Consider the following 19,161-nt stretch of genomic DNA (forward strand, 5'->3'; position numbering starts at 1 on the left):
CCAGAACAATTGAATCAATAGCTTAGTCTTAATGTAAAGCGAAGACCTTACAGGGCCTTAAAATACAAAGATCTACAACATAAATGTTAATTATTGAGATGACTGCGTCTTGCCATAAGGATTAGGTGGTAGTGCTATTGTGAGCCAAAATAGTTAAAACAGAGGTTCCCGAAAATATCATTGTATCTTGGGGGGTGCTTTTCGATATAGTTAACCACCGCGCATTATGGTAATAATAGTATCGTATAATACAAATAGGGCCGGCAAATTAACTAAAATCCGTTGGCGCTAGTGGACAAATGCTTGCGCAAAACTTTTAGATTACAAACAAACTATAAAGATGAACCTACTTGCAGAAATCTTTATGCGGTTGACCAGTTTTTATGTTTGTGGCTGCAAAAGTTAGTCACGGATATATAGAAAAGAGATTTTAATTGCCCATCCAATAAATAACATGTGCTCCGAGGTGTAATCAATACTGGGCCTACTTTGTACTGCGTTTAGGCACGTCGAGTGCGATGCTCTATTGACGTTCAAGAAATGGTTCATAAACCTACTTCATTCTAAGGACTAGTCAAAAAAAAAAAAGCCAGGACAAGGCTATCACGTGATACCTGTGAAATAATAAATGTTTTGACCTGATTTAATTGTCGGCGACGCCATGGCAAATTATGCCTGCCAATAAAAGCGTACATACTGAGCGCGTCGCAAAGTAGTATGCGTTGCACATATGTAATTATTTGTGACAATCGCTTATGCCCCCATTTTCGACATCTGAAAAAGCCTGACGGCTATTCAAAATTCTATGATTAAAACGCCATTCGTGAAACTGCACGGAACGCTCACTAAATGTGAATACATTGCAATAACTCTCTCGTCATCGTGTTCAATTTAACTAATTGAAGTAGACTCATATTGAATCTAGTGTTTTATTTATCCTACTATCTTTCACAAAGGCTATGCTTTGCTATTGGGTGTGCTGACACTCACTCGCCTGTTATCACAACAGGGGTATGGCAATGTCACGCGCCATCCAAACTACGAAATGGTGAGCTTAGCAGACGACGGTAATGACATACAATTGTTTTCTCAACATAAGGTAAACGTTCCACAAGACCGCCACACAATATTTCGCGGGGAATTTTCGTCCACAGTTTTCGTCTGCTAATTAACAGTGCCCGCGCTAGAATACAGTGCGCCTCTATTGTCACTTAGACATTTGTTTACTACCAAAGTACGCGTCACCAACCAGTGTTTAAATCCTCGAAATCGATCTCAGAGACAATAAAAAGGAATATTGTCCAGTTATTGTATTTCACTGTATTAGGCGCGGCGGGTGAAACTTGACAGGAAGGGCATCAATATTATTGTAAGTGGAGAAAAATTATAAAATATGTTGATACTCAACGATCAATTTAATTATGATTATTATTAATTTTATTATTTTTTTTATTATATATATATATATATATATATACGCAAACATACTAGTTATCTTCACTGAAAGTCCAGATCTCATACTCGTTGTAAAGGACAGCTACTTGATAGAGTGAGAGGCCAATTGTGCATAAGCTTGTATATACTCACTTAGTGATAGGCTCGATAGGTGTGCGCATCGAATTCAGGCCCAGTTCTAAGTGAATCGATGAGCTATTAATTACTCGGAGCAGAATAATTTATCCTTACGCATATCCTAACTGCATTTGGGTTAATTCGTCTTGAGGGCGACGTTTGGACTTTCTGAGGCGCTTTTGAAGTCACTGGACGAAAAAAGAGACATTAAATGTAGCCGCCGTAATTGAAATTGTAGAGTCGCTACGAATGCAATCCGATTAACAGTTTACCGGCATAGCTTAGGTTAATCATATACCATGAGTTACAATTGAAGAGCAAGTGCTTTAGTCGGCCCTGTTATCTATGCCTTTCATTTTTCTTTTTATTTTGGCATCACTGAAACTAACAGAGAGTTTTGTCCAACTAACTAGTAAAAGTTATTCGGTTGGTCTAGTGTGATATAATGAATCATATTACTGCTGAAACGTTTGCATTCGCATTACCCTTTTTACGTTCGTCATATCCTAATAATCACTTATATTTAGCTGGCTATGGATATTTGAACACTCGTTTCTCCTCTTAATTATAACATAATCATACCATTCTGTGAGTACTCCTTGTTGAGGTAGCTTTGACAGCAAGAAATTTTTTTTCAGAAAAATCATACACGACAAAAAATCAATATGAAGCAGCAACGCGACAGTAGCAGGCGGCGCAACAGGCTGATGATGCGCACCATCCTGTCGTTTTATAATTAACCTAATTTTTCTAATAAATAAAAGTTTTTCGGCCTTCATTGTCATTTTACTATTTCCTTTAATAGCTTCTGCCATGGCTTTTCAAGCACTAGATCAAATTAAGCCACTGCTATGGCACACATTTATAGTACGAGGCCTAACTTAAGGTGATATTAGCGCGGATCAATCAAAAGCCACCCGCAACATAGAGTCTCCGATTTTGAAAAAAGCTGGACCCTGATTCAAAATGCAATTTCCCAGGTATTGAGGGGGGTCATCTGTGGTACAACGCACTGGCAGCAAGTTCATTGACTTCAAGGGAAGAAAGCAAACCTGTTTAGTAGAAACAACTTCTTCGCGCAATTTCGTATGTACAAAACACATCGCATAGAAACGTATTACCCCTTACGCTGTCCGCAAAGAATATAAAAGAAGCCTACAGAGTACACTGTTCAGTGAGAGTCGGGAAAAGTATGCGTGCAAATAATACATTCTCATACGAGCTACTTTATCTCGTGTACCTTACGACAGGCTCTGCTGAAGGCGAATCCGTGTTGCACGATATGTTGACAAACCAACGAAAATGAAGCCTATTTGATTAAAGTTTAATGTGCGTAGGCTCAGCATCATGTACGTCAGCGAAACAAAGTTTGCGGCACCTGTATAACTTAAATGACGCCAAGTATTTTAATAGGTTACTTTGTTGACTCATAGATCTTAAAAAATGGTAAGTAACCTATTCCAGTTCTTAGAGCAACTAGAATCTGTCGTTATTTAATTTCTTGAGACATCAAACAGGTTATATAGGTGTTTTTCTGCTTGGATCTGAACCAAATAGACGCTCGTGGCGGCTTGTTGAATACCGCTGCTGAGTGTTCGTCTAGTTGGCTGACTTCCAGCGGCGTGTTTGTGCTTGCGAATCTATTATATCAGGAAAATCTAAGGACCATAAGACCTTTCGAACTCTGTGGAATAAAGAATATGCGACGACCTGTGCGATATACGCAACGTTATTTTTGAATTCCATTTGCGTATCTTTGATACTTGAAATGTCGCAATTGGCTGCAGTAAACGCCAATAATACGTCTCTTTTCGTTAACTAATCATCACATGTATATAAACAAGATTTATTTGACGAACTTCCCGCCAAAACACTCGTAATCCACTCCGTCAAAAAAGATCATCCTACTAAGTAGCCTACGCGGTCTTCACATGGGATCTGCTAAGCAATCGTCTCTTAGAAAATATGTGTAAGCTATCGTAGCGTAGCAAACAGTAACCGCGAAGTCTATTTGTTCCTCCATTTTCTATACTTCTTTTGCTGGTAGCCAGGTGCTATATAGCACCGGAGAATTATGTTTTTGCATGGGGTGCCAGTATAACGTAAAATATAGCTTCTTTCATCTGCAATGAATGATATGAGTTCATATAGAACTGAAATCTTTCGCAAACAATGGAACTCACTACTTCCACGTGCCAATGCTCTAACTGTGATACTGGCTTAAATAGTACGTATACAGTATTATGGTGGTGACAGTGATACTGTATATACAGAATATCCGATATATTTACTCCGTTTATAGGTCATAAGTTACTCATCGTTCCGTCTTTCAAAATGTGATTCACTGGAAATAATGCTTAACATAATAAATTAACTTTTGTAAAACTACCTTCAAAATGCTATTGGAAGTATAAAAAGGTAACAAAGGTACAAAGGCAATATTACAGGAAGTTTCAGGTAGATTCGCCTGGGCTATTTGCAATTAATTGGATAAGAGATAAGAGAGAAACGGATAGAACTCTTCAGGAGGTTCGGAGTCAACGTTCTAAAAAACCAGTCAAACAAGAACGCTGGAAGCTTACAATAAACATCATAAGAACCTAAAAGACAACCAAGTTATAACTTAGCATTAGTGAATCAAAGATGCATTGTATTTGAAGACGTTGTAAGTGCAAAAGTTACGTTCCGGTAGCGGCACATAAAGGCGGTTAGTAAAGAACTAGAGTTGGAAAAGCAACCTTGCGAACGTCAATTGGAAAAATGTGAATAGGATGCGTAGTTTTCGAGAAAGTTTGTTCAGGCCAATGAAGTTACATCCGAACTCAAAGGTACAATTAATCGACATAATTGCATTTAAAAGGCAGCTGCAGTTTCACAATTTCGTTGGAACACCAGGTTTAGATTCTGCTAGAAACCAAGGTATGACACGGCATCGGAAGTAGAGGATTAACGATGTTAATTCTTTAGACGTATAGGGGCTGGTTTCAATTACTTGAATTCACTGCAAAGATCTATTTTACCACGGATTTAGAAGTACGATGATTCAATGGTGTAAGAGCATATATTAACGAGAATTCTTCAAGTAGATGGGTTAGAAGCTCCTCTAAACTGTCCTACCCGTTCCCCAAGCCTGACGCTCATCATTTGCTTATTTAAATTATGCATACAGTGTTTTAAGACATCATATTTAATAGTTTCCTCGTCTTGCTCTACAGTGGTGAAAGAACATTAAGGCTCGTTTCTATACTTCAAATTATCGATCCTATGTGTTTGAAATGTAATTTTTACCAGCTCCGTGTTCGTTTACAGGTACTGTACATCTATGACGCCATATTTGTTAGGTTTCGAAATTAAGTGTTAGCAATATTTCTCTGCGGAGATAGTTTAAAGCCTCGAAAAGAGCTCCCTAGGATAGGTTTTTTTTTTCATTCGATTTGCGTAATGTGCAGAGGAGTTAATAGGACCCATTGTAGAATGATAAGTGGCTTGCATTATCTTAGCACTTAGGCCGATAATGGTTTAACAAAATTCTATTAAACTAAGCCTGACTTGAGGCTACCCGCTTTAGTGGTTTACTATAAGCGACGTGGCAGACGTAAATGACCTACATTTTAATCTATGCAGGTTCAAGTAACTCTTTCTGCTTTTGTGTCTAAGTTGGCCGCCGCGATGTTTCATATTCTGGAATAACTACTACAATCTAAAATGATACCTTAAATTGGTACTTATGCCAATTTTGGCCCTAACTGATTTCATCTTACTTAGTCATATTATGGTATTTCTACGAGCGTCTTGCGTTCTACGCTTCTTATCCATTATCGGCAAACGTTTCGTTCGCTGAGACATAGTGTTTTTCCTTTTATTTAAAGATTGACAATCAACTGAAGAACTATATTGTCAGGGAGATCTGCAGTGTATTATTGTCCAGTCGTTGCTTTTCATTAAGAAAGCATACATTTACCGTGAATGTGGTGCGATGCTGATTCTTCCAAGATAGAAATAGAACGCATTCGTAAGCTTTCCAAATTTACCTGTGACTGAGACTGCAGAATTGGCTAGGTAATCTATATGTATCTAAGCACTGAGCTTCGTGCAGAATGAAATCTACTAAGCAACCTTACGTACATGCAATGCAATTTTTTTAAAAAATATAATGGAATTTCAGTTTACCAAGCACAGAGAACGTTGATAGTTATGAAGAAGTATAAAGGATAATAAAGGAAAATCTACTAATTAATAGCAAAGTGTGTGTTTCGTTAAATGTATTAGAATAGGCACAAAAACACGGAGCAGAACAATAATATGTTGATCCGGCTCGATCGGAACTGCTGCGATCGAAGGCTGTAACCATAGGAAATATACGTGGAGAGGGACGTAAACAGTAACCATTGTCACACTGTAGACCTGCGTCACCCATAACAAACGTTCGTTCACAAACCGATAGATATAAGGCTCTTGGTTTAGTATAAGGCATAAAAGTAGAGTATCAGGAAACAGCAAAGATATATTTCACATCAATATGTTAGCTTCGTAAGCAAATCGTGTATTATATCATAACAAATACGATTGAATAAAGTCTTCACCTGGAAAAGCGATTGTCAATGAAACGGTATTTCGTTTAATCAATCTAAATAATAAAACTGCGGAAAGTATTAAGAAGTGCGAGACCCCACGAAGTGTGTCTATTTTCAATTGGGATAGTCCCTATAGTTAAAATATAAGCTTCTTACCTGTTCTCTCTTTAGGTCCTGGTAATAAGGACACCAAGACGCATCGTCGTTATTGATTTTTTAATGTCAGATATATTACTTACGTATGGTGAGTTTCGATTTGAGCTTTTTTTTTTTGAGATAAGGGTATTTGGAACTTTAGATGGAGCAGACCCTCTTCCCGGGGAAATCTCAGACAAAGAATGGCCGATTTGGGAATATATGACTGATCCTTTAAGTGAGTTGTTCATTCTTAAAGCCTGAAACTTTTTTGTCAAGGTCAAGGGCCCTATTTAAAAACTCCCGTGTTCCCTAAGGCTCGTTTCACTTTGATTCGATATTCATGACATCGATGATTCCCTACGGGCTATTCCGTAGACTGCCTTTCAGGCATATTTATTGTTGCTACATACTTGTTACAGAATCTAAAAAAAGACTTTTTTCTAAAGGTATTGTAAATTGCCTAGACATACGTTTTCAGCTGGGCAACATTCACAGCACAGAAAAACCTGCGGTTCTTTTTAAGTTAGTTTAGCGACGGATATTTAAAATCAATTTTTAGCTCAGATATCGTGCCACAGCATGGAGCGCGTGCGCAGATTCAATATGTCCTTAGGGCTTCCAGTGAGTTGTAAATCGAATGCATATCTGTGTGCATATAGCCTCAACAGAATAACATAGTGGTACTTGAGTAAACAGATAGATAAATTACATCAATAGTAGTTATTCAGTTCTTCTCATCCGATAGACTGGAGACCAAATGGATTGGTTCACCATGAAAAGTTCTCTAACTCGTTCGCGCGCTCGTTCAATCTACCGATCCAAATAGACCACCAAAGTACAGCTATGTATATATATCACTAGAAGACCTACCTCCTTCCGACGATTTTGACCGCTTTATACGATATTGTAAGTCGTTCTTTATACAGATGCAAAGGTGTTATATTTTTGCGGCCTTTGCCTGCCGTTGGCAACACTGCATGCAGCGATGGATCAATCGTCGTAAGGTGCGCGTGTCGGTACTCGTCTGTGCGTTGATGTGTCCCTAGGAGGTGGAGCAGGTCAAACGTAGCACATGGCAGACCACGCACGGTATTCCAGGAACAGGAAGAACAACAATAACTGCAGCTGCTGTGCAACGTATAGCTATAGAGTAGAACAAAAGAGCATCCGGAAGTGACCGTTATTGCGAACGGTCTCACAAAGAATGAAGGATGAGCTCTGCCACGTAATGGGCACTGGCAACAGTCGGTCGGTAGATCGGCCAGTCCGTCAGTCACTCTGTTAGTCGCTAGTTAGTGCTGCACATAGAAGGCAACCGGTTACCATTACCGCGTCGGCAATCAAGCAAGCGGCGGCCGAAGAACATAAACATAGCGGGAACGGGCATGGATATTCGTTAGACACACTGTTGCTCGAACATTGGAGGGTCTTTCGTATGATGATCGATAGTCATCAATAGTACGCGAACAGCAAGTACATTTACGTTCTTGAAGTTTAAGAACAAATCGATATTGTTCCACGGGAGCAGCGTCAGAAAACCAAATTCAGAAGTACATAACCTACAAGAGTTAATCAAAAGAGTTATTATTTTCTAATATAGTTAAGAAGTCGTGTTTTCTAGACATTTGTCGCAGATCTATAGGAGCCTACTTTTACGGTTGAAAATCTGATTGGGTTAACAGGCTTATCGGTGGCGTATTAAAGCAAAACAATAACATGAAGTGGATTTAATTATCTGAGACTGTTTCACCATCAGATGCCAGATTTTTAACGCCATTACGTTTTCAACTGGCCAATATCAACAGCCATCTACTTGCCATTGGTATTTATCGATATGTACATTTTCCGGCCCACCAAAAACAAAACTATTTCTCATATCAGCTCTTTTCTAGCTATTAGTTTCTAGTCCCAAACAGAGCCAGCTAGCTTTCCGTCACTGTTCATCTACTGAAATTTGTTAGCATAGTTAGGTAGTTTGTTAGACTGTTAAGGCTTTTTTTCATGCTACGAGTGAAACTAATAACATAACATAAATTGCACTCCGATGATTTTCAGTTTTGTCATAATAGTTATTATGCTTTAAGCAACTTTTTTTTCTGCTTGCATTTGCTATTTGTACTACGTATAGGAGATATTTTTTGACAGCCAAACCGACTTCAACATTGTTTCATTATCATATTGAGCAGTCCTACCCTGAAAAGCTCCTTATGTGTCAACACGCAACGCAAATCTGCCGTACTAGAATAGCAGGCAGTCACGCTCTTGTTGCGTTATATGTAGGATGGAATTATCCAACACGTGAAGATGAAATTCATAAAGCAACCTATACACAGGGATCAGTTCTGGTAGCAAGCAAAATAATATATTTGCATCAAATTAGCTCTATTTTATTATATGCCCTGTATAGTGTCGAGCTACATATATAATGGTTTGTTCCCTACTAGGCCTACTCATAACCCTTCGAAACCTCACATTTCCCTGTCCCCGATACGATGGCATAGCAGCAATGAGATTTAAGACGGTACGTAGCGTTATTGACCAATGCAGTGTGACACAAGGATCTCGTGCTTCTACTGGCATAGACTGAGTATACGCGACATAGACCAGACGCAAAACACCATTGAGAATAGAGGCAAACAATCTCATCGGCGCTGGCTTAGAAGAGGCAAGAGAAAATGTTACCGGCCTCCTTGCCTTTTACATCTCTACGCCGATCGCGATAGTGCTTCTTAAACTGTTACGGTGACATTCTCTTCAAAAACTGCAAAGGAAACAAAAAAATAACACTTCTAGAGTTGGTAGTGCCTTGCCGGCAGCTGCTCGGGCCATAGGTCGTAGAGAGCTTTGTGGACGTCCTTCTCGGTGTGGGATATCTTTGTAGATCGAAATCGCCGCTGTCTATAGCGTGCGTCGATATTTGCCTTTTAATTTTGTGTTTATATTGAAAAGCGGTGTAGTCGCTCTCGGATCCTGGACCACGGCTCGTGGTTAACGGCGGCGTCGACTTTTACGCCGACCCTTATCTGCACACGTTTTCCGACTGATAATCAGTGATAGATAGAACTGTTTGACTTTTTGACAGAATATACAAAATAGCAACTATTAGGTCTTGAACGCAATGTGTTCTAAAAATTTTCATTTTTTTGCAATAAACGACCACAACCATTCCATTGTGCTCTTAGTTTGTGCAGGCATGATCATTAGGTCTGGTTACTTCTAAGAAGGTGTGAAGGCCTTTTACATTTTCAGCATATTGAAAGCGGCGACGAAAGGGTCTATCTAAAACAATTGATTTTAGGCTAAAATTTCTAAAGGTTCAGGCTTATTCACAGAAATGAACATTACAATCACTGCCGTTATTTAACTAGTATTGTAAACATGAAGCTATAAAACTGCTTCACATAATAAGTATATGAATATTCTAATGTTATTTTCAATATATGCTGCTTTCATACAAACTATAACATCAAAGTTTGCTAGTTTCAGTGAAGAATAGGCTTTAGGTTAGAAGAAGCTGATTACCCTTAATATTTATTCTTCATATAACATGCTCCTTTCTTATTATTTCAGTCAAAATGGATTTGTATCTTTTTGTACTTGATAGTGTGCTAGAGACAAGCTAAAGACTGTTCCATAGGCAGACCTTCTATGTTACTATACTCGTCACTTGAACAATACCAGCAATGTTGCCATAAACGTCGGTTGAAGGAGGCCGATAGGGTATATTCGAAGTTTTTGGCACAAACGCATATAGAAAAAAAACGCAGATGTTCGTCTAAATTCAAGTATGTTCGACCGTTTTGAAATAGCCCATCATACAAAGCACACACCTAGGTTCTGTTTTGTGTCCTTAAAGCTATTTTGCCACTGGTTTCTGTTGCCTTCTAAACATATACCTAATATCTGTTTCCGTTTCGATTATTAACCGTTAAACGTGTAGCTTTTTTTTTCTATAGATTCCCGTAATAGACACATACAGTATCGTTGTATGCAAGGTAGCAGGCTGTCAAACGCAATAGCGTTCTAACATAAGGGACGAAAAGCCTCTTTCTGCCAGTTCGGTATTCCCTTGGGGTGATAAACAATCTAGGTAGCTTCCTCACAATATGAGGACTATAATTCATAATTCACTTATATGTTTATATATATATGTACATTGTTAGTGACAATGTTTGTTCGGTAATCAGTACACACAAATGATAAAAACGATAATATAACGATCGAGGTGAAGCTGCAATCGGATCAGGGCTCGAGTCAGGCTACTAACTCTTGTATCAGTAGGTTAGGAATAATTTATAAATAGCAAATATATTATTCATAGTCGTTATATAAATTATCATCAGTGCGCAGTTTCTTGTTGTTATTATTAACCTGTTCTATACACGGTTCTGTTATCGATTGTTATTTAGTTGAACATATATAACTTAAGTGTGTGTAATTTTCCCACATTATATTGGTACTTAAATGGCACGTCGTAGTAATAATTGCTGCGCTCATATAAATGCATAAAAAATCATAAAACAAAAAAAATGTATGTATGTAAGTATATGTATATATACGCGTAGTAAAAATTATAGCCAATGATGGGAATTCTAAGCTTAGCTACTTATGCGCAAGCGCTTTCGAATAGCACAGAAAACTGTGTTTGGTTGATCATTATGTCTTATACTTCTGATGATTTGAAATCAGGTTCATTTTGAGGACAGATAAATGTTAATCGTTCTCATATTCGTATTATCATTGTCTGCAAGCACTGTCAATAGAATTTGATCGACTCAGATTGTCTTTCGCCAACACGTATGAGCCGACCAAGTCAGCCCGTGTATAGCGATTTGCGTGAAAAATATATCATCGTTCTACGTAGAGATCTCAAGTGAAATAGGTTTGTTTATATATATATATATATATATATATATATATATATATATATATATATATATGAAGATATTTAATTTATCCCTGTAAATCACTGTAGTTTGTAAAAAAAAGGTGCGTATGCAGGAAATATCAAGCTCATTGGCTGAATACATAATACGCTCGCCTTTGTACAAAGAAGCAGAAATGTACCTACCTCTTTATCGTATCTCCGCGTAACTGTTCAGTGTTATAATTCACCAATGCCGTTCAAAAATACATTGTTTTAATATAATTAAGTATTGAATACAATACCTGAGCTCTGCGTACATTGCACATCTAGCGATTGCAATTGCATGAGGTGGCACAAGCATTGAATGAAGGCCTAATGAACCTAGCAGGAATTAGCATCCGGTTCATAGAGCCTGATGATTTCTAGATCGTCAAACAGCTTGTTCTAAGATCATAGTGCAGCATATGATTACGCTGTACAATCATTAGGGAGACGTAGACTATATGGTGGAGATGAGGATCTCGATAGGTGGGACCATCCGATCACTAGTTTGCTGAGCAAAGAAGCTCCCATAATATATATATATATATATATATATAAAGTGTATAAATATAATATAGAAGGCTCAAAAAAAATTTAATCACTTCTTCATGAAAGGAGGATTAGTTGGGTCTGCCTTTGAAGGTATTAATATTATTATTCTATTAATCCGATATACAGACATAGCTAGACAGAACCATAACTGCCTCTGTGTTGGTAGCTAGGCGCTGAAGCTGAATCCGGCTAATATTCGCTTACTGGATTTAGGATGGAGTGAATACAGGCCAACGTCTGCTCCTTGGTTAGGAACCAGCCCAGCAGCGTCTTGGATATCGCGAATATAGACGAAATCTATATTGATTCATGAGCCTGTATATTACAATACAAGTTGCGTTTTTTTCGTTAAGTTTAATTTGCAAGGTTTCCTAAGTTGTCAAATGAAAATAGAGCCCATAGGACTTGTTTCGGACTTCGCTGAGAAGTTTTTGAAGCACACACGCGATCCGCACTCTAGAGTCTGATTAGAGTGACAATCTGTGTCAGCGCTTTTACGTTGACGTTTTTGTATTTGCAAACTTGAATATTGAATTACACTACTGAATAGAAGAATTACGGTGGAACACTCAATGAACGACCCTTTGTTCACGGCACCAGTAGCCACTAGAACAAAATCTTTTAAAGATCTAGGGAATATTTTTTTTCTATCAAATCACGAGAAATTCTGCAGCTATAGAGTAAACGAACAGTGATAACTTCTAGTTCATTTTGCTGTCAAAGCACCCCTGTTTCCGGTCGTTTCAAGAGTATACACGGTGTATCTTTGGTGATCTGCGTAAGACTACAAGACGAAAGCCTTTGCGGTTCGAACTTCCTGTCCAAGACTGCAATCTGCGTGTTCATTTCCTGTGAAAGTGAGTTCTACGTCCATGTTCTCCCCTCCTCGGTATGAGGGACGCTGAGGCTAAGAAGAAAAAAACGCACAGATATTTTCAGTGTGTACGTCTGCCTCACTTAAGATCCCCTGGCCATGCTGAACACTTGTAATATGAGCAACCTTCATTAAAGGATTATTCGATACGGTTAGATAGGCGTGCGTACTAACGCAATCCGTAATACCAGATGGTATCTAACATTATTACTTAATAACATCAGAAATAAAGAGATATATAATATAAGCTCTGATCAGCGTTTGTAAGTTAAAGTTAGCTAACAGGCTATACCGCAGTCCTATAATCTTAAGAATGTCAAATGCTATAAGAAGAGTGTAGAACACAGCCGTCGGTAAATCGACAAATGTACCTGTACCTTTGTCGTGTCCACATTTTTTTTTGCTGAAATGTCTACAAGGCCGACTTGAAAGCTGATTACTAACCAGCACTAATTATCGATTATACCTTATATAATACGCATCCAATCTATTGAAAGGTCTTCACATAGAATGGTTAGTGCCGGCTTCAAGTGGCCGCTCGAGGCCATACATAGAAGACGGCAATCGCGTACACAAAGATGTCACACAGATATGTCGACTTGTTACTGAGGTTATGGATCGTTATATTTACAAAATAAAATGACAAGTATAAAAAAAAAGAGCACGCAAACGTCATCATTCGGCTCACGTGGCGCAATTTACTACCATAATGCACAATTAGATCGCATGAAACCCAGAAGAACTTTGTTCAAGTACCTTACTTACGTCAAATGTCAAAAATGTAAAGCTACACATATGCATATGAATCCTCAAAACATCTAACTGGAGAGCCACTGCGATTAACGCAGAAATAGACATATTTGTCTGTCAAGTCTCGTAAAGGTTAACTTGCTAGTAATTAACAGCTACGTGCAAAGCAGAGTATCTGTTATTTTGGCACAAGGCCGATTTTTTAGCGTTGAAAATACTTACAATATCAAGATAAGATAAAATACATGCGCAAGAAACAATAATCGCAAGCTACCTTTATGAGCGTAGGCATATTACTTCTGGGTCTTTGAGTCCACTATACAAAAGTGGACAAAGGATAGTTAGTTAGAGCATGCATTGCGGAAACAGCAATAGAACGTAATCCTTCTACGTACGTAGGTCGACACTGTCCCGAGATGTGGACTCATTTCTACTTACACCTGTCTAATGTTATGAAACCGGTAATAGCTTCGCATCGTTATGCACAACGTCAGCAATATACAGGCTACAGATAAAAGATGCAAGAATGAGAATAGATCACTCGGATGCTGTAAGCGCTTGCAAATCTCTTCATGCTTGATCCAATGGCAAAAAAACAGAAATTAGTTAATGAAAAGGAACTTGTAACTAGGCCCGTGAGGGCAGCGGAAATTTCACTGAGCTGTTTTGTATGACTGACTACAGGTTGACTTAAACATTGTGTTAAATATTGCCCCATATCGCATTTGGATGTAAACTGAAATGCCGCCCATTCGTACATGTTTTCTAGCTTTGTGCACGAAGATCAGATGCATGTCCGGCGCACGATTATGCAATGATTACGGCCTGCAGGCACTTGCACCATTCGACATTGAAAGTATAGGACTAAACTAGAAAATTGCAGATCGATCGTCTGTACCGTATTGAGTTCGGCTCGCTGCCATGACACTCACAGTCTCTCATATTTTATATGAGAAGTGGATATTTGAAAAGGTACGATGCTTTTAGGGATTTGAAGCCGAGTCGTTAACGTTTTTGTTCTAAGACTAATTAGGAAAGTACCTAAAAACTTGATACAGATAATTAAAGATAGTGGCATAAAAAGTTGAACGCAAGCGTAGGCAACGTATTGTGAATATTTCATGGAAGGTGCGACTGTTTATGAACAAACAATGCTCTGTTTGTACGTGGCATAGCGGCATCTGTCGGCTGATAACAGGACTATTAACATATATTCGTAGCTAATTTGCCAGTCAAGAAGCTTGAAAAACATATGTAGGGCACATCTATAAACAACAATAGCTTTCGAAACTGAGGGCATTTTGCTGCATGAATATTGATTTGAGCTGTAAATAAAAATTTGTCACACTCGATCAATAAACCGCTAGTGTTTTTTTTGCTAAGAGAAAAACCTATTTTCACCAGGAGCTTTTCGGTGAGAATAATAGTATTGGGCCTTAAATATTCATGTCAAGCTTACATATCATATATGTTTATATTATTGTATAGTACTAATTTATTGCTAACAAAAAACTAGCCTCATCTATAAGCAGGCGAAGTGTAAAAATATTTGGATTCTGTTGCTCTAAGAGGAAGCTGGGAACAAGATGGCTTGTAGCTAATATTGCCTTACCAGCTATAGCAAACACAACTCCAAAGCAATACGGTAGTTCGCGGCCACAGAATCATCGTTAGGTTAGCTCCATTCAATAAACAGACGTTATAAAAACTTATTCGTAAAATTATTAGACTTAAGAGGTTTACTCCTTCGGACGCTGCAATACCTCGAAATTTTAGAAAAAAGACGAAAACCTCTTTTGGCTCAGAAAAGCTGGCGCTTTATATCCCGTAGTGTTTTGTAACCGGTCCATTGTAGCGAGATCCTGTTCGGTGAAAAAGAATGTATGGGCGTTTGCGAGTCAACGAATTGTCCAAACGAAGTTATCAGGAAGTTCAACGAATCTCTCAACGAGTACAACGAAAGCTGTATAAATCTATATGATTTTGGTTACAATATGTTCAGATTGCTTAACTTCGTCATTGAACACACTCTTATTTGATAGACCTGAAACAAAGCAGATGATCCTATCGTCAATCTGTGAGAGTGTCCATTTTAGTAAAAAAAAAAAAAAAAACAGCAGTAGAAATTAGCCGGTGTAGATAAGTTATATTATAGACTAACAATTGTAATATGAAATATCAACGTACAGCTTACGACCTTAGACATTACCGGCGGGACAAGATAAGCAGCCGTTAGGAATCACTTCAACACGCCTATGTACCATTAATTATAGATAACGCTTCTGAAGAAGTGTAGATCATTGCTGGGCGAACTAATGACCGATTTTTACTTGTACAATGTACGTATGCTTCTATATAAAAGGTAATAACAAAAGTTAATCTAAGTTGATGATCACTTCAAAGTGTTTCCTGTCTGTATTGTATAGACGACGCTACGTATCTCTCTTAACTCTAGTAGTTAGGAGTAGTTAGCCATACTGTATTGCGCCAAGTTTAACATGCGTATTGAAAGCGATTCCTTGAAATCAAAATTAGATTAAGGTCTTTGTTATCAGTAAGTTAGTACATAAATCCAATAAGTCCAGTAAAGCGTCCTCTATAGTGGAATTGTTAGATCGAATTTCGAGCGATGTTCCACACATTACCCAAGCCATAGTAAAATTTTCCTTTCTGGATAAACCTTTCTGGATTATACTATAATTTCATCTAGTAGAAAACTTTTCATCATTCCAAGAAATAAAATTTTGCTCTAGGAATGCATAGTTTATTACAATTCAATTCATCAAAAGGTTTCCATTGGCACAAAAAATATACCATACGTAGACACATGCTCCCGTGTAAGCATGCAGCTAGCTATCCTTTCACCTCGAATTTATTTAAAATTATTACATAAAATCCTATCTCAAACGTAATCCTTGTTTCATACCTGCTTCTGTCGTGTTCATTCGTAGTAAATGCTCCATCGAAGTCATCGTCCAAAAAATACACAACTAGCAACAGCTTATTGTTCAGGTCCCCTGTGATGTTTCGTTGAGAAAGTGAGAAAGACTTTGTCTATTCATTGTAAATAAAGCGATATGATTTAAGAAGCGTGATTAAATAAATAGTGCCTATTGCAGCCTCACCTCGACTGCGAGTCGTCTGCTTAATATTCGATCATTCGAAAAAAAAAATGCTTGACCAGTATGGCAATAAACACTTCGTGTTTTCGCTATCATGGCTGTATGGCGAAGCAAATACAGGTGCGTACCCTAAGCCTGGTACAGTATTGTAGCAGAAAGCCCATCGCAAAATAATCTAGTAAATGTCTCCCTTTGCAATGTATTGCACTTTACAACGCCGGCATACGGATGGGTGGAGTACGGGGCGCTATTTTAATGTAGACTCGATCGAATTAACTAGATCATGTTTTTGATCAATATGTAGTGGACTATTAAGACAGTTCTTACGTCTGTCTCGAAGATACGTTTTGTTACGGTCGGAGAGATAATCCATCTTCGTCGCACTCTTACTAACCGTGCTAATAAACATCTTCATTAGATCGAGTGGCTTTCTATTCGTTTGTGATTTCAGCTCTCCTCTAGTTAACAGGATAAAACAAAGAAAGAGCTTCAGCAACAGCTCCCCTTGATATTGTTACTTAACTCAACAGCGCTCGTTTGCTTCATTTTCTGCTCAATCCCGGAATAAACGCTCTCCACTGCTGCATTAAGCTATGAAAGTTGCTGCATTCGTAAAGTGGTCCATTTGCGTGACTTGGACCGTATACGAAACCCTACTGCTCGGTGTTTTTCATATCTGGGTGTACTTGCATCGTCTGTATGTGCTTGAATGTGTGTCTATTTATATAGTTACGTAGCAGGCCCCAATTAAGTGTCGTTAGACATTAGTTATGTTCTCCGCGTTCTTCTTCCCCACTTGTCATCTCAGCTCGCTACGGTAGCAACAAGTTCTGTTTGTTTTGTTTGCAGGAGCCGCTTTAAGGGCCCGCCGGTGACAACGCCACCTACTCTGCTAGACTCCTGGAATGCGTCACGCAGCGAGTAAAGTCCCCGCCGGGGATCCCGAGAGCCGACATGGAGGACTTCGCGCGCCGCTGAACCTCGCATCATCATTATACACGCTATTAAAGCTTTCAATGAGTCCTTTATTACACGTTTTTAAACTCAGCAAGCAGTGCAGTAGTGCTCTTCTTCATAACTATGCCACGTAGCCTCGTTTAGTCCTTATTCGTTGTCGCCATCTCGACCAAAGAAGCGGAACCTCCCCTTCGGTTGTAATAAGACATGTTTTGTACACGTACATACCGAGTTGTATGGACTGCTTCGTCGTCTGCAGTTGAGGCCTGTTGTGTGTGGCCTTTCGTGGCCGCTCGCTAATGGATACTCTAAGGATGGTTTCTGTCGTCAGACGGCACTGTTTTGTACGCTCCTGCCTCTTTCGAACTCAACAACTCTATCGAACTACCTGTGGGACGAGTGTTGAAGAGTGAAAAGTGGCTGCAGTGGGCTCATCTCGCTGGGCTCAGAGACAAACCTACGGGTCTTGCACGCGTTAGGTCGGCTGCTCCGCCTTCTGGTCGCTACTTGAAGTACTGGGGCTTGGTGCATGACGCCGGCGCTTGCTGCGGCAGCTCTAGAGCACGGAACCGACTTCAAAGTACAGTTTGGTCTTCCGTGCACTAGCTCCTCTTTCTCTGACAAATGGCATTGCTGTAAAACCATCCTGCGCTTGACTGCGCAAACAAAGCATGGGTCGCTGCCTCCCAAGTCGTTTTTCCCGACTGCAGTAGTAGTAGCAGTGGCAGTAGAGGCAATATTGCTGGTTTGTCTCTCTACCTTTCTCACTCGCTTTCTCTAACGATCAGTCTGGCGTCCTCGCCGCTTTCCGCCGCTGCCCCTACTGCCGTTGCTCATTCGTGACGCCTACGGTGTCTTGGCCGCCATTGGTACCCAGCGCCCGCCGTTGTGTTGAGCAACGCCAGCATGTAGGTTGTTCACCTGCATCCGTCTGTGGCTAGGTTGCTGCCTGGACCCTGCCCTTCAGTCGTCGACTTCGTTGTTCGTCGGCACATTTTCGCACAGACCCCGGCAGTAGTTCGTGCAACTGCGGATGTGTTCTCAAACACGGCGGCAGTAGCGGCAAGAGCGTTGTTTCTCCTTTGGAAAGGCACGTCTTGTATACAAGCCAGACACCTGTTCCATTCTTTCCTATACCCGATGTTGTCTGGCTCTTTCTTTCTTTCCGGGTGTCTTCAGCGTAGGGGGATGTTTAGGGCCCGATGGGGCGAGACTGCAAGAAAAAACTTACTTGATCCTAGGACCATTGGGATGGCGAAAGGCTATGGTAGGAAAGGTAAACGGCGTCAGTTGTCTCAAAGCAAGCTGCGGATGCCTGTGCAGCTTGTTCGCTGCCCCAGCTACTGCAATTGATTCGTCGCATTTGTTTTCTTGTTCATCGTTCTACCGTTCCTTTTACAGTTTCCGCCTTGAGCTCACGCCACGTAATCCGTCCTTTCTCCTGCGGACAGGGTGCCGCGTTTCGTTGCCTCCATCCGCTACGTGACGTGAGGTCGTTTCGTTCCAAACGGCGCTTTGCTTTTTCAGAGTCTCTTCCGATCAGTTAAATTTTTTGGCCCGACATTGCTTATAGCAAGAGATCAACGTTCAGCTTTCGATCAACGCAGCGCGTTCTCATAGGCAGACGGAAATCGACATACTTCAATCGTTTTTATACAACAGCTGTGCACGTACTGCTCCAAGAGTAATATCGTCGTTTAAGATTGCCTCTAA

General features: G+C 39.6%; 1 protein-coding gene and 1 long non-coding RNA gene across 3 annotated transcripts in view; one reads left to right on the plus strand and one right to left on the minus strand.

Annotated features, from left to right (window-relative positions):
* The window catches only part of LOC111244675 (E3 ubiquitin-protein ligase RNF181-like), a 112,248-nt gene extending 104,589 nt beyond the window's left edge, over window positions 1-7,659 (minus strand). The window contains exon 1 of the transcript XR_015321242.1: window positions 7,155-7,659. The gene's annotated coding sequence lies outside the window, so the exon portion shown is untranslated. The remainder of the gene's footprint in view (window positions 1-7,154) is intronic.
* LOC147757553 (uncharacterized) lies at window positions 792-6,230 on the plus strand. 2 transcript variants are annotated; one of them, XR_015321619.1, is made up of 3 exons: window positions 1,083-1,369; window positions 2,211-2,658; window positions 2,823-6,230. It is a non-coding gene; the product is annotated as an uncharacterized LOC147757553 (long non-coding RNA). The 2 variants fall into 2 exon arrangements; XR_015321618.1 differs by lacking the exon at window positions 2,823-6,230 and having other exon boundaries at window positions 792-1,369; window positions 2,211-2,350.
* Window positions 7,660-19,161: the final 11,502 nt, after the last annotated feature.

Source organism: Varroa destructor, unplaced genomic scaffold (assembly GCF_002443255.2).
Source record: "Varroa destructor unplaced genomic scaffold, Vdes_3.0 BEIS01000002.1, whole genome shotgun sequence".
NCBI lineage: Eukaryota > Metazoa > Arthropoda > Arachnida > Mesostigmata > Varroidae > Varroa > Varroa destructor.